Source organism: Elephas maximus, chromosome 26 (assembly GCF_024166365.1).
Source record: "Elephas maximus indicus isolate mEleMax1 chromosome 26, mEleMax1 primary haplotype, whole genome shotgun sequence".
Lineage (NCBI taxonomy): Eukaryota > Metazoa > Chordata > Mammalia > Proboscidea > Elephantidae > Elephas > Elephas maximus.
The window spans coordinates 4,705,971-4,720,396 of NC_064844.1; positions in this window are offsets into that span (position 1 = coordinate 4,705,971).

Here is a 14,426-nt window from a genome sequence, read left to right on the forward strand (position 1 = left end):
TTTTTTAACCTCTATGAAAAATCAGAATATGACAAATATAAGCTAGTAATCTTGGGAATTTTTGAGTTATTCTCCCTACAGATCCAAATAATTACTGGACCACACAAGTTAAAACCATTGATAATACTGACTCAGAAAGACAAGCATATAATTTGGAGTTATGGTGGCAGTAAATTAAGGTCTCTCTCGTTTTAAGTTGAAGGGCTTACTTATTTATTTTTATTCCAAAATTTTGATTCTTTGCAAATGGCCTGAGACTCCTCCGGGTTTTCATATAACATTCATTGTGTAAATGAATACGTGATGAACACGGTCATTGATATTGTTTTCTTATTCTTTACGGGGAAGAAGTTTCCCACAATAAATATTTCTCAATACCCATTTTTCTTTCCACGTTAAAATAAACACGTTAGAATATATTGGGAGCAGTGCCTCTCCTGGGCCGATTATTTTGTAACACTGCATAGAGATACCCTGAAACGTGGAGAAGCTTCTGCTTTTTATGGTGTAAAATCCACTACAGGAGTCTGCACAGCAGAAGACATTTTTGATGATAATTTGAGAAGATAAATTTCAAACGGAAACATTTGGTTGTTTCGATGGCCTAATCTTTGAGTAGATGCAATTTCCTATTTTTTTGTCCATATAAGCTCATGTATGTTTATTTAGACTCCAAATGTCTTCTTAGCTTTCAAAGCAGGTTTTGCAAAGTAACACTTGATAACTCCCATGCAGACACATTGCAACTAGATGGAGTAGATTTCTAGATGTCTCTCCACGTGTGGGCAGACAAACACACAAATAGAGTTTAATCTGAAACATCTATCTGGAAATACATTTCTATGTATTCTAAAGGTAAGGATAAAAATCGTTGCCTAAAAACCATGCTTTAGAATTTTAAACTGTAACTATGAGACAGAAAATATCTGTAAGGTACTTTAACAATAATTATTTCAATATCATTGCAGATTCACAGATAATTGAAAAAAACATACAGAGAGATCTCTTGTGTCCTCATTCAGTCTTCTCCAACAGTAACATCTTACATAACTAGTACAATATCAAAACCAAAAAATTAACATTGATAAGCCTACTCGAATACATTTTTGAAAGATAACCATGAATTTCAAACAATAATCCTATTGATCTTAAAAAATAACCTCAACCACTTAAGTTTAATATCGTCGAAACATATTAAATTACTTGGTATTTACCAGTTTGGATCTACCAAAAAAATTAGTTTTGAAAAACATGGGTTAAATCATGTGTATCAATCTCTTCATTTGGTAGGTCCAACATAAAACACACACACACACACACGCATACTCTTTTTCAAACTTTTTGACCCATAAACTGGCAATTTGTTATGAGTCAATGTAATACGTCATCTTTTATTTTTATCAACGTGTACTTAAATCTTTTAGCATGCTAGCTGTTTGAACCATCTAGAATACTGGAAAGGAGGGGAAGTATGACTAAGAAAAGATTAAGGGAAAGTGTTGGGAGTGCTTTCATAACAGACTGGAAGAGTGGGTGATATTTAGTCCTGTGATTGGAGAGATCCTGACAAATAGTATAATATCGGACACACCTTTTGTCAGCTGATCAGTGTCTGTGTAAAACATCAGGTATTATTTCCAGGTAAGGTTCTATTTTTTAAATTTTCTAGAGCTTATTCCTCAATCAAAAGCTATTTATCTGCCCATGACCTCTAAAAGGGCACTCATTCCTTCTTTTACTTTCCTAAGGTCTAAAGAGTGTATTCACAAAATTAAGTTTCAACCAAAACCTTGGAGAATATTTTATTTGTATTGATTACTGTGGATTAAAAAAAGACAAATAATAGGATAATTTCTAAGAAATATTTTAGAGATGACAAAGAATCTAAAATACTGGGCTTAACAATGGTTTGTTTCTTCAGCCTTTCGGGGTCCCCTGTAATCTCTAGCTGCTGAGCCAGTATGTCCTCAGAAGTCATATCTGGTTACAGGAAGAAGAGTCTTATATTTCACAGTGTCAGGTTCTTATTAGGGTTTTATCATGGGACATAGCCATAGCTCTCTCTACTCCTTGTAGCGTTGTTCTTTCATTAGAGTTAGAATTGAGAAAGAGACATTCCAACTTGGCTATCTCATTTGTTGTTGTTGTTGTTAGGTGCCATCAAGTTGGTTCCGACTCGTAGTGACCCCGCATACAACAGAACGAACACTACCCAATCCTGTGCCATCCTCAGCAGTTGTTGCTATGTTTGAGCCCATTGTTGCAGCCACTCTGTCAATCCATCTCGTTGAGGGTCTTCCTCTTTTTCACTGATCCTCTACCAAGAACACCTTCTGATATCCTTCTCCAAGGACTAGTCTGTCCTGATAACATGTCCAAGTATGTGAGATGAAGTCTTGCCATCCTTGCTTCTAAGGAGCATTCTGACCGTACTTATTCCAAGACAGATTTGTTCATTCTTCAGGCAGTGTGTGGTATATTCGATAGCCTTCACCAACATCCTTATTCAAAGGCATCAATTCTTCTTTGTTCTTCCTTATTCACTGTCCAGCTTTCACATGTGTATGAGGTGTTTTCAAACACCATGGCTTGGGTCAGGTGCACCTTGTTTCTCAAAGTGACATCTTTACTTTTTAACACTTTAAAGCAGCCTTTTGCAGCAGATTTGCCCAATGCAATACGTCATTTGATTTCTTCACTGGTACTTCCATGGGCATTGATTGTGGATCCAAGTAAAATGGAATCCTTGGCTATATCATAGACTGCAAGAACAACTGAGATTAAACCAATACATTATATCCAGATATAATGAATAGGCATTAATGGTGCTGAAAGAAATGGAGATTTTGAGAGGTACACATGTGTGTGTAGAACAGGAGACACCACAGAAATTCTATTTAAATTCTTTAAACATTTCCAATTTAATTGACTTTTGAGATTTTTCTCCCCCTGGAAATCAGATGTGGTTTGGTCAGGAGATGGACAATTCAGAGTTTTCATACCTAACTAACCCCAAAATTAAATTTAGCTGAAGGCTGAGGAGGATGGGAACTCTGGCTTCCATCTGCTCTAATGACAGTTCAGTGGGCTTGTCCATGGAACACTGATTTCAATATCTCTGGGGAAGGCTGACAAACACAGTTCCCTATTTAGAGTTATGTCCATAGCTGGTCATCTGGCATGGCAGAGCCATCCAGCTGTCTGTCCTCTGGGGCTCTGCACAACACTGATCTACAATCACCCATAGTTTATGTTGCCTGCCTGCTCATCTGCTGCCAACCCAAGCAAGACCTAGTCTTTCTCAGTGACCTTGCTGGCTCGAACTGAATAATCACACCTGGCAGCTAAATATGCTCAATACTTCCACCAAGACGAGAGTTATTTCTCTTTCGCTTGTCTTCTGATTTCCAATGATATCTGGGAAAACTGGAGCAGCAAGGGATTGGGGGGAGCGAGGGTACAGGAGAATTAGGGTTGTTTACAAATAGAGGTACCGATGAAAAATATTCAATGCCTTGCTAGAGAGATTTCTGGTATCTCCCACTTTCCCACCAAAGACTATTAATATATGTCCTCATATTTGAGATGTTGCTGTTGTTGTCGTCAGTTGCTGTCAAGGTGGCTCTGAGTCATGGAGGTCTTATGTATACCAGAAAGAAATGTTACCCAGTCCTGTACCATCTTCATGATTGTTGATATGCTTGAGTTCATTCGTGCAGCTATAGACAATGTCTAAGGTATACTGTCTGTTCTCCTCGCCTCCATATTTTCACAGGAAATCATTAAGATAGAGAATAACATAAGCAAAAGACTACATCAGCCTGAGACCAGGAGATCTAGATGGTGCCCAGCTACAACTGATGACTGCCATGAGAGGGAGCACAGCAGAGAATCCCTGAAGGAGCAGGAGAGCAGTGGAATGCAGACCCGAAATTCTAGTAGAAAGACCAGACTTAATAGTCTGACTGAGACCAGAGTGATCCTGGAGGTCATGGTCCCCAGACCTTCTGTTAGCCCAAGACAGGAACCATTCTCGAAGCCATCTCTTCACACACGGATTGGACTGCACTACAAGACAGAAAATGATACTGGTGAGGAGTTGGCTTCTTGGATCAAGTAGACACATGAGACTATCTGGACAGCTCCTGTCTGGAGGGGAGATGTGAAGGCCCAGGGGGACAGAAGCTGGCTGAATGGACACAGAAACACAGGGTAGAGAGAAGGAATGTGCTGTCTCCTTAGGGGGAGGGCAACTAGGAGTATATAGCAAGGTGTATATATAAGGTTTTATATGAGAGACCGACTTGATGTGTAAACTTTCACTTAAAGCACAATAAAAATAAAAAAAATTCAAATTCATAAAAAGACCAGATTTACTGGTCTGATAGAGACAGGTGGAACCCCTGAAACTATGGCCCTTAGACACTCTTCAAACCTGGAACTGAACCCACTCCTGGAGATCATCTTTTGGCCAGGCAATTGACCGGCCCCTAAAGCGAATAACACCCGTGGGGAACCTGCTCCTCAGAACACTCAACCACACAAGACCAAAAGGGTAGCACTTTCCCCAGAACAAAATTCAGAAGGCAGGAAGGGGCAGGAAAGATGGGCTAATGGGGAACCCAGGAAGGAAGTAGGGATTGAGGGGATTGCAACCAACGCCATGAAACAAAATGTGTATAAATTGTTGCATGGGAAACTAATTGGCTCTGCAAAATTTTACTCAAACCACAAGAAAGTGTTCAAAAAAAAAAAAAAAGAAGAGAATAACATAAAGCAAATTTGATACTTAATTTTCACAGGGGTGCTCTACATAGTAATAACGATGTTTTTGTTTGATGTCACACTTGTTTGATCATTTACAGTTTAAAAACCTTCTACAGTCTCTCCAATGATTGCCTTCCCGTCAATACTTAAAAAAAGAGGACATGGTGGCTGTTTGGCCGTGGCGTTGGCTATTAGAGTATGAGTTTAGGAAATGGACTAACAGTGCTGACCCCAAGCTGTATTGTAGCTGTTGTGGCAAGACTGTGAGCTTGCCACATTGTCCCCGTTCTGGTAAAACAAGGGCTTCTCTTCTTAACTGTCACTTTGGAGGGTCCCTTTCCCTAACATGTAATGATGTTGACTCTGTAGAACTTTCATGTTCTTCTGCTTTGTCTGTTTTCTCTCACGGTTCCTTATTATCCAGTCATTTCTTTAATCTCTGCTTGACCCTCTGATGGAAACCCTGGTGGCCTAGTGGTTAAGAGCTACGTCTGCTAACCAAAAGGTAGGCAGTTTGAATCCACCAGGCGTTCTTTGGAAACCCTATGGGGCAGTTCTACTCTGTCCTATAGGGTCGCTATGAGTCGGAACCCACGCAGGAGCAACGGGTTTGGTTTTAGTTTGACCATCTGATATAGAAATGTATCCAGGTTTCTTTCAGTTGTTGTTACTTGTCTCACTCTGATTTTGGCAATTTCATCGAGATATTTCAGATTCAACTCACTTCCATGATTAATAGTAATCTTGACCTCCAGCTCTAAAACCACCCATTTAGAGTGTCCCCTTGTAATTTTCCTTCTTTTCTTTCTTTGTGACTTAACCCAGACCCTTATTAACTCTGACTTGAGTTCCTGGAATAATCCCTATATAAAGCTTTCTAAAAATTCTCTTTATTGTTATCTCCTTTTGGAAATAAGGAAAAGAGAGTAAATACCAAGCTCTGAATAAGAAAAAATTTTTTTTTTTTTTAGTAAGAAGCATTTATAAAATATGTTGCTTATAATTTTCCCCCTTTCAGGAGATGAAGAGGTAAAATCTTACTAAATTACAGGATTTAACATGAAGTATTTTAGCACATGAACTAGAGTTAACTGGCTGTAAGACCTGGCTATGTGATTTGCTAAACTTTGTATCCCAGAGTAGGATAAAACAGTCGAGCCAATAGTTAGCAAGTAACAAACTTTTCCAAATGGAACTTGTGAGAAAAAAGACAGAGACTCTTCTGATATTAGCTTCCTTGGAGAAGATGAATCAATGAAGAACATGCCCCAAAGAAGGGTCGCTAACGTTGCCTTGACTATCGGCACATACACGCTGAGGGTGAGAAGACCAGCTCTGAAAGTTCTTTCCAGGGAATGGGGTTAGGACAACAGGGTACTGGTAGTTTATATCTCTTAAAAATACCTCCAATCTCTCTCAATTCTAATACATTTCTATACCCTGCTGGCTTACCTTGCTAAAATACTGGGTCCTTCTCCTGAAGAAGCTTTGGCCTTAAGTATAAAAACAGTAGGAACTTCTTAATCAGTGCTTTTCAAAATCGTCCTTTCCCACATTTCTATCATCGTTTTCCAGGCCACCTTCTCCTTTATCCACACCCCAGCTGTATACCCTAAACTGCAGCTATTCCAGTACCTTTGTTGTTTCTTAGCTGCCCCGTATACACGTCTGTCTTTGGGCTTTGCCCCAGTTACTCCCTCTCTCATAACGTCCTTCTTCTCCTCTTTAACATTGTGGCTCCAATTTTACCTCTTCTGTGGGATCTTCTTAGATCAAAGTTTCTCTCTCTTTTCTCTATATAATATATTATTTAAATCTTTGTCACCCAACAAATTATGTTAATATTGTTGTTTTTGAACCACATACTGATAATCTGTGTCATGTAGTCACTCAGTTAGTGTTTCTAAATCAAATTGAACTCCCTGGTTGCCCAGTGGTTAGGAGCTCAGCGGCTAACCAAAAGAAAAAAAAAAAAGTCGGCAGTTTGAATCCACCAGCCACTACTTGGAAACCCTATGGAACAGTTCTACTCTGTTCTGTAGGGTCACTAGGAGTTGGAGTTGACTCAACGGCCACGGGTTTTTTTTTTTTTTTTTTTGATGGAGTTTACTATCAGGTATTTGTGAAGTGGTCATTACCAAAATTGTAATCTTACTTTTTCTTTTAACTACTACAGGACCAAAGCCTAAGATTTGAAAATGGGATACCAAGATTGATTTTCTTGTCTAGTTTCTAATGAATTATTTTATTCATTAAATTTATTACCCAGCCACTGTGCTTGAGATGCTAGCACTGAGCTAGTTGAGTAGCAAATATTCGATACCCTAAAAGAGTTCAGAATCTACAAAATGAAATAGAAAAGTAAGTCACTAAAATAAAAGATTGTATTAAGAATATGGATAACGCCAATGGACACAGAAAGGGGACAGCTGGGCCATGTTTGGGAAATATCAGAAAAGACTTCACAGAACTTGAACTATGAGTAGGAGATACCAGGTTGAGAAGGGTGGCAGAGTATTCGTTCAAATTTCAATTTAAAGTTTATCTAATTATGAATCTTGTGTGCTGGTGATTGTTCTAGAAATCTAGTTGAATGGGCTGATATGCATGTACGATTGAGTGTGTGTGTGTACACGTGTGTGTGTGTGTTAAGCTCAAAAGGAAGAGCAGCTGCTGAGTATAGATTTGGAGGAGAGAGAGGACTTCTATCATCTCCAGCCTCTGCAGTGTTTTCAGCCTGGAAGGAGAGAAGTTAAGAGCCATAATACCAATGTGTTGCTTTCCTGAAATAATTTTTGAGATTCTAGAAATACACTTGAAGCCCTGGTGGCGTAGTGGTTAAGCATTTGGCTGCCAACCAAAAGGTTGTCAGTTTGAGCCCACTAGCCACTTCTTGGACACCGTATGGGGCAGTTCTACTCTGTCCTGTGGGACCGCTATAAGTCAGAATCGACTCGGCAACAACGGATCGAGATTGCAAAGTATAACACAATGTCAGTCTCCCTCAGCCACCAAACCTCTAACTCCATTTCTCACAAAGATGTATTTCTGGCATCATGGTGACATCGGGAAACCACCACCTGGAGGTAGGAGTGCCACTATACCTAGCAGAACAACATTCTGATGTAGGACAGAGACCATAGAACATGTGAGACTGAGAACGCCAAAAAGGTTTAAGGTAGACATTTAATGTACTGAATAATTGCAAAAATACTTTGCTATAGGGCTGCCATGAGTTGGAATTGCCTCGATGGCAATGGGTTTGGTTTTTGGGTTTATTTAAGCAATACTATAAATGTGGCATCAGTTGTACCCCAATTTGAGGAGGTCTGGGGAAATTCAGGTTAACAGAGTACGTGCTTGACAGATGGAGAAGAGATAAAGGAGCATCTCACACAAATTTCCATCAGAGAAATGTTTTTCTTCCTCCGAGTGTTTGTGGCTGTTGAATCTAAGCTTTGCGGTTGGAAACATTACAGTCCATCAGTATTAGAAATGCCCTTGGTGGGGCCCTGAAGTACTTTTTCTGTGGGTTCTCACAGAAGCAGAAACTTTTGGGGAACTGATCTTATGAAAGAAACACATAATAAATTGAGAAGCTAGACAGTAAATAGTTGTGTGGCTTTGAGCAAATAGCTTCAACTCTTGAGTTTCTGTTTCTTCATTTTTAAAATGGAGCTAATGCCTAATTTTCAGTTATTGTGAAGGTTAGAGATACTTAAGTAACGTCACAGAGCAGGCTCTGAATAGATTACTGATATAAGTATTCACTCAATAGATAAATCTGCTGGTATCATTAATATATTATTTTTTAATCTTATAATTTCATGATCTCCTTTGTCATTCAATTTAGTGAATGCTAGAGTTAGATTCCATAGGATGCATCAGATTTAAGATAAATTTTTTTTTTTTTAAAGAAGCTCTTGTTGATGGTATATAGCTTATCACCAACATTTTAATACATTTGGGCTTTACATGCAGCAATCTTAGCTTAATGTGGCATACTAAATATATTATAAAGGTGTTTTACCTGGTATGCTGACTGCAAAATATGCCTTGCTGAGAAATTCTAGAGATTTCTTGTTTTAATTCCTATTCTCTGTACTTTTTCTGTCTTAATATAAACTTCCTCATAGAAGGGATTTGAATATAACTTGACCATTGCGGCAGTTGTTGCTGTTTTCAGGTGCTGTCAAGTCACCTCCCGCTCATAGCAGCCCTGTGTACAACAGGAGGAAACAACAACAGTTATTAAATTATCACAGACTGATTGTTCCTAATGAATTCTGATTTATGTCTAACTCAGAACACTCCTGCTAAAGAATGATGGCTCTATTTATTTCCTGAATGAAAAGAGGCAAGCATAGTTGTCTACTTGCTAGTGTCTATGTTTGACTCAAAATGGAAAAACTTGTAAAACACTTATAAAATTCAGAAGACATAGCTCATTGCAAATATCCTGGTAAACTCAACAAATCACACATTTCCCTTTAAAAACTTATATGTAAATAAATGATAAACGCTGTCTAGTTGATTCCAACTCAGCAACCCTCTAGGACAGAGTAGAACTGCCCCACAGGGTTTCCAAGGAGCAGCTGGTGGATTTCAACTTTTTGGTTAGCAGCCATAGCTCTTGACCGCTCTGCCACCAAGGCTCCTTAAACAATATAGAAGGAGGAAATACCCCCAGTCTGAGGCAACCACTCCAAGTATTTTTGGTGTATATCATTTCAGTAGTGAAAAACACATGTAAATTCAGAACTGTATACACACACATGTAATTTTACATAAATAGCAATATTTTTCTATATGCCTTTGTTTCTATATTGTTTCTATATTTCTCTCTGTGAGTATAATGTTTTTAAAAAATAGTTGCATGTATTATATTGTCTAAATGCATCATAATTAAATTAGCCAACTGGATGTAATTTTAACTAAATAAGTTTACATTGACTCCGTTTGAAACGTGTTTTTATTAGCTTTGTCTTCATCCTGTTTTGGTGATCTATAACCTTCATCTCCCCATAACCCTGATTAATTGAAAACTGATTGCATATTATTTGGAAACCTGCCTTTTGGTTAGCAGCCATAGCTAACTAACTCCACCACCAGGGGTCCAAGTAGGTGATAAAAAAATTAAAAAAATTTTTTTAATTATTATTATTTTTTTATTTATCACCATAGGCATCTCAAACTCTTAATTGTGTAAAAACCCTCTAGTTCACAATGCTAGAGATAGTATTCCTTGGTTTCTACCCAGTGAAATCTTCATAAAGCTTTATCTTTTGTGGTGACCATCAAATTAAGTTTCACGTGGAGTTTGAGTCAAGGGGAAAAATGCACTTAGGATGCAAGTATAAAACTTGGTTAAAAAATAAGGGGAAAAGTCTTGCCCTTAAAACTTTTGTGGAAATACACACTTTCAAATAATAGATGGAGGTGTGGAGGTCACATGTCTTTTGTATGCCTCCTCCAGTGTTCTATTTTACAGAGCCCACAACTATTATCATTACTGAACTTTAGAAAGTCAGATTCAAAAATCAAGCATGGGAAAAAACTGAGTCGGCAAAATAGAGCAACTATATTTTTCCCCATATCTTGCCAATAAGATAAGATCTGAAATGACTGTGTGCTAGGATGTATTGATATAAATAAATAAATAAGTAAAACATGCAGACAGCCTTATCATATTCAGAAATGTTGGTCATGCTAAGCTGTATTTTTAAACACTCATTGCCAGGAATAGCCGTCCCTTTTCGATGGAAGAATTATTTTTTTATCCTTGAATAGTTGATACTGCCTTCATTTTCATCTTGATAAATGATCATAATTATTGGGTGTGATTCAGGTCTAAAATCAATTCTTGTCTTTCCTATCCAAAGGAGTGATTAGAATGACTAATGACTGTCCCCCATCACCAAAGAGGGTTAAGATGCTGATTTCTAAATGCCAGAGTGAGACCTTGGCATTTGCAAGAAATAATCAGTTAAAAATTTTTGAAGACCTTCAGAGTCATGTAGTACAAGACTAAGGCAATTCATTAAAATTCATTTCTGCCTATTATTACGTCATAACCAAAATAATTTGTCAAAAGTTGAAAATGATGTTTATCCATTCTGGGTTGATGGGATGATGTTGGAAGAGTTAATTCATTCCCTGATTTCTCAAAATAATTTTTTAAAATTTATTTTGAAATAATTATAGACAAACAGAAGCATTGCAAAAATATCAGAGTTTCCATGTACTCTTCACTCAGCTTCCCCTAATGTTAAAATCTTGTGTTGATCAAAACTAAGAAATTAACATCAAAGTAATAGTATTAACTAAATTACCAACTTTACTCAGGCTCCATTGATATCCTTTTTCTTTTGTTTGGTTCTGGATCCAAGTCAAGGTCCCATAACGGAGGTAGTTATGATGTCTTCTTAGTCTCCTCCAGCTTGTGACAGTTCCTCAATCTTGTCTTTTTTTTTTTTTTTTAATTTTTTTATTGTGGTTTAAGTGAAAGTTTACAAAACAAGTCAGTCTCTCATACAAAAAATTTATATACACCTTGCTATGTACTCCTAATTGCTCTTCCCCTAATGAGACAGCACACTCCTTCTCTCCACTCTATTTTCCCGTCCATTCAGTCAGCTTCTGACCCCCTCTACCCTCTCATCTCCCCTCCAGACGGGAGCTGCCACATAGTCTCATGTGTCTACTTGATCCAAGAAGCTCATTCCTCACCAGCATCATTTTCTATCCCATCCAAAAAACCAAACCCAAACCCAGTGCCATCGAGTCGACTCTGACTCATCGAGTCCATTCCCTGCCTGAAGATTGGCTTTGGGAATGGTTCCCGTCTTGGGCTAACAGAAGGTCTGGGGACTGTGACCTCTGGGGTCCTTCTAGTCTCAGACCATTAAGTCTGGTCTTTTTATGAGAATTTGAGGTCTGCATCCCACTGTTCTCCTGTTCCCTCAGGGGTTCTCTGTTGTGTTCTGTCAGGGCAGTCATCGATTGTAGCCAGGCACCATCTAGTTCTTCTGGTCTCAGGCTGATGTAGTCTCTGGTTTATGTGGACCTTTCTGTCTCTTGGGCTCGTAATTACCTTGTGTGTTTGGTGCTCTTCTTTCTCCTTTGCTGCTCGTGGGTTGAGACCAATTGATGCATCTTAGATGGCCACTTGCTAACGTTTAAGACCCCAGAAGCCACTCTCCAAAGTGGGATGCAGACTATTTTCTTAATAGATTTTATTATGCCAATTGACCTAGATGTCCCCTGAAACCATGGTCCCCAACCCCCACCCCCCACCCCCCCCGGCACCTGCTATGCTTGCCTTTGAAGCATTCAGTTTATTTAGGAAACTGCTTTTGGTTCACTGCAGTCGTGCTGACCTCTCCTGTATTGTGTGTTGTCTTTCCCTTCACCTAAAATAGTTCTTGTCTACTGTCTAGTGAATACCCCTCTTCCTCCCTCCCTCCCCACTCTCATAACCATGAAAGAATATTATCTTCTCTGTTTAAACTATTTCTCAAGTACTTATTATAGTGGTCTCATACAATATTTGTCCTTTTGCAACTGACTAATTTCACTCAGCATAATGCCTTCCAGAGACCTCCATGTTATGAAATGTTTCACAGATTCAGCATTGTTCTTTATTGATGTGTAGTATTCCATTGTGTGAATATACCATAATTTATTTATCCATTCATCCCTTCATGGGCACCTTGGTTGCTTCCATCATTTTGCTATTGTAAACAGTGCTGCAATGAACATTGGTGTGCATATATCTGTTCGTGTAAAGGCTCTTATTTCTCTAGGATACATTCCAAGGAGTGGGATTGCTGGATTGTATGGTAGTTCTATTTTTAGCTTTTTAAGGAAGCTCCAAATTGATTTCCAAAGTGGTTGTACCATTTTACATTCCCACCAGCAGTGTATAAGTGTTCCAATCTCTCCACAGCCTCTCCAACATTTATTATTTTCTGTTTTTTGGGTTAATGCCAGCCTTGTTGGAGTGAGATGAAATCTCAATGTAGTTTTGATCTGCATTTCTGTAATGGCTAATGAGCATTTCCATGTATCTGTTGGCTACCTGAATGTCTTCTTTAGTGAACTGTCTGCTCGTATCCTTTGCCCATTTTTTAATTGGGTTATTTGTCTTTTTGTGGTTGAGTTTTTGCAGTATCGCATAGATTTTAGAGATCAGATGCTGATTGGAAATGTCATAGCTCAAAACTTTTTCCCAGTCTGTAGGCAGTCTTTTTACTCTTTTGTTGAAGTCTTTAGATGAGCATAGGTGTTGGATTTTTAGGAGCTCCCAGTTATCTAGTTTTCCTTCTACATTCTTTATAATGTTTTGTATACTGTTTATGCCATGTATTAGGGTTCTAGTGTTGTCCCTATTTTTTCTTCCATGATCTTTATCATTTTAAGTTTTATATTTAGGTCTTTGATCCATTTTGAGTTAGTTTTTGTGCATGGTGTGAGGTATGGGTCTTGTTTCATTTTTTTTTGCAGATGGATATCCAATTATGCCAGCACCATTTGTTAAAGAGACTGTCTTTTCCCCATTTAACTGACTTTGGGCCTTTGTCAAATATCAGCTGCTCATATGTGGATGGATTTATGTCTGGATTCTCAATTCTGTTCCATTGGTCTATGTATCTGTTGTTGTACCAGTACCAGGCTGTTTTGACTACTGTGGCAGTATAATAGGTTCTAAAATCATGTAGTGTGAGACCTCCCACTTTGTTCTTTTTCAGTAATGCTTTACTTATCTGGGACTTCTTTCCTTTCCATATGAAGTTGGTGGTTTTTTTCTCCATCTTATTAAGGAATTTTTCTTGTCTTTTACGACCTTGATACTTTTATTTATTTATTTATTTATTATACTTTAGATGAAGATTTACAGAATAAACTAACTCCTCATTAAACAATTAATACACATATTGTTTTGTGACATTGGTTACCAACTTCGCAACATGTCATTGCTCTCCCTTTTGGATCTTGGGTTCCCTATTACCAGCTTTCCTGTCCCCTCCTGCCTTCTAGTCCTTGTCCCTGGGCTGGAGTGCCCCTTTAGTCTCATTTTGTTTTATGGGCCTGTCTAATCTTTGGCCGAAGGGTGAACCTCAGGAGTGACTTCATTACTGATCTAAAATGGTGTCCAGGGGCCAAACTCTCGGGGTTTCTCCAGTCTGACCTTGATACTTTTGATGAATAATTATAATGGTCAGGTTTTTGTGATTGATGTTTTCTCATAATTCTATTAAAGTTATACATTTTGGGCAAGAATACCGCAGAAGTGATTTGCTCATCTCTTTACACTGTATCAGGGTATGTGCCTTGTTAGGGTGAGGCTAACCTTGAGCTCTTGGTTAAGGTGGTGTCTGCTGAGTTTCCTCATCAGAAAGTTACAAATATCCTGAGGGAGATTATCGAACTCTCACCCACTAATTTTATGGTCCGTTGGTGGATCTTGCTTGTAAATCATTATTACTGTGATTTCCTAGTGGTGATTTTTTTTTTTTCTATTTCCCACATTCCTTCTATATTTACAAATTGGAATTATTCTGTAAGAAAGACCTGTCCCTCCTTCACCATTTCTTATTCACTTATTTATATATATATCAGTATGGATTCGTGGATATAGCTTTGATTCTACATATTGT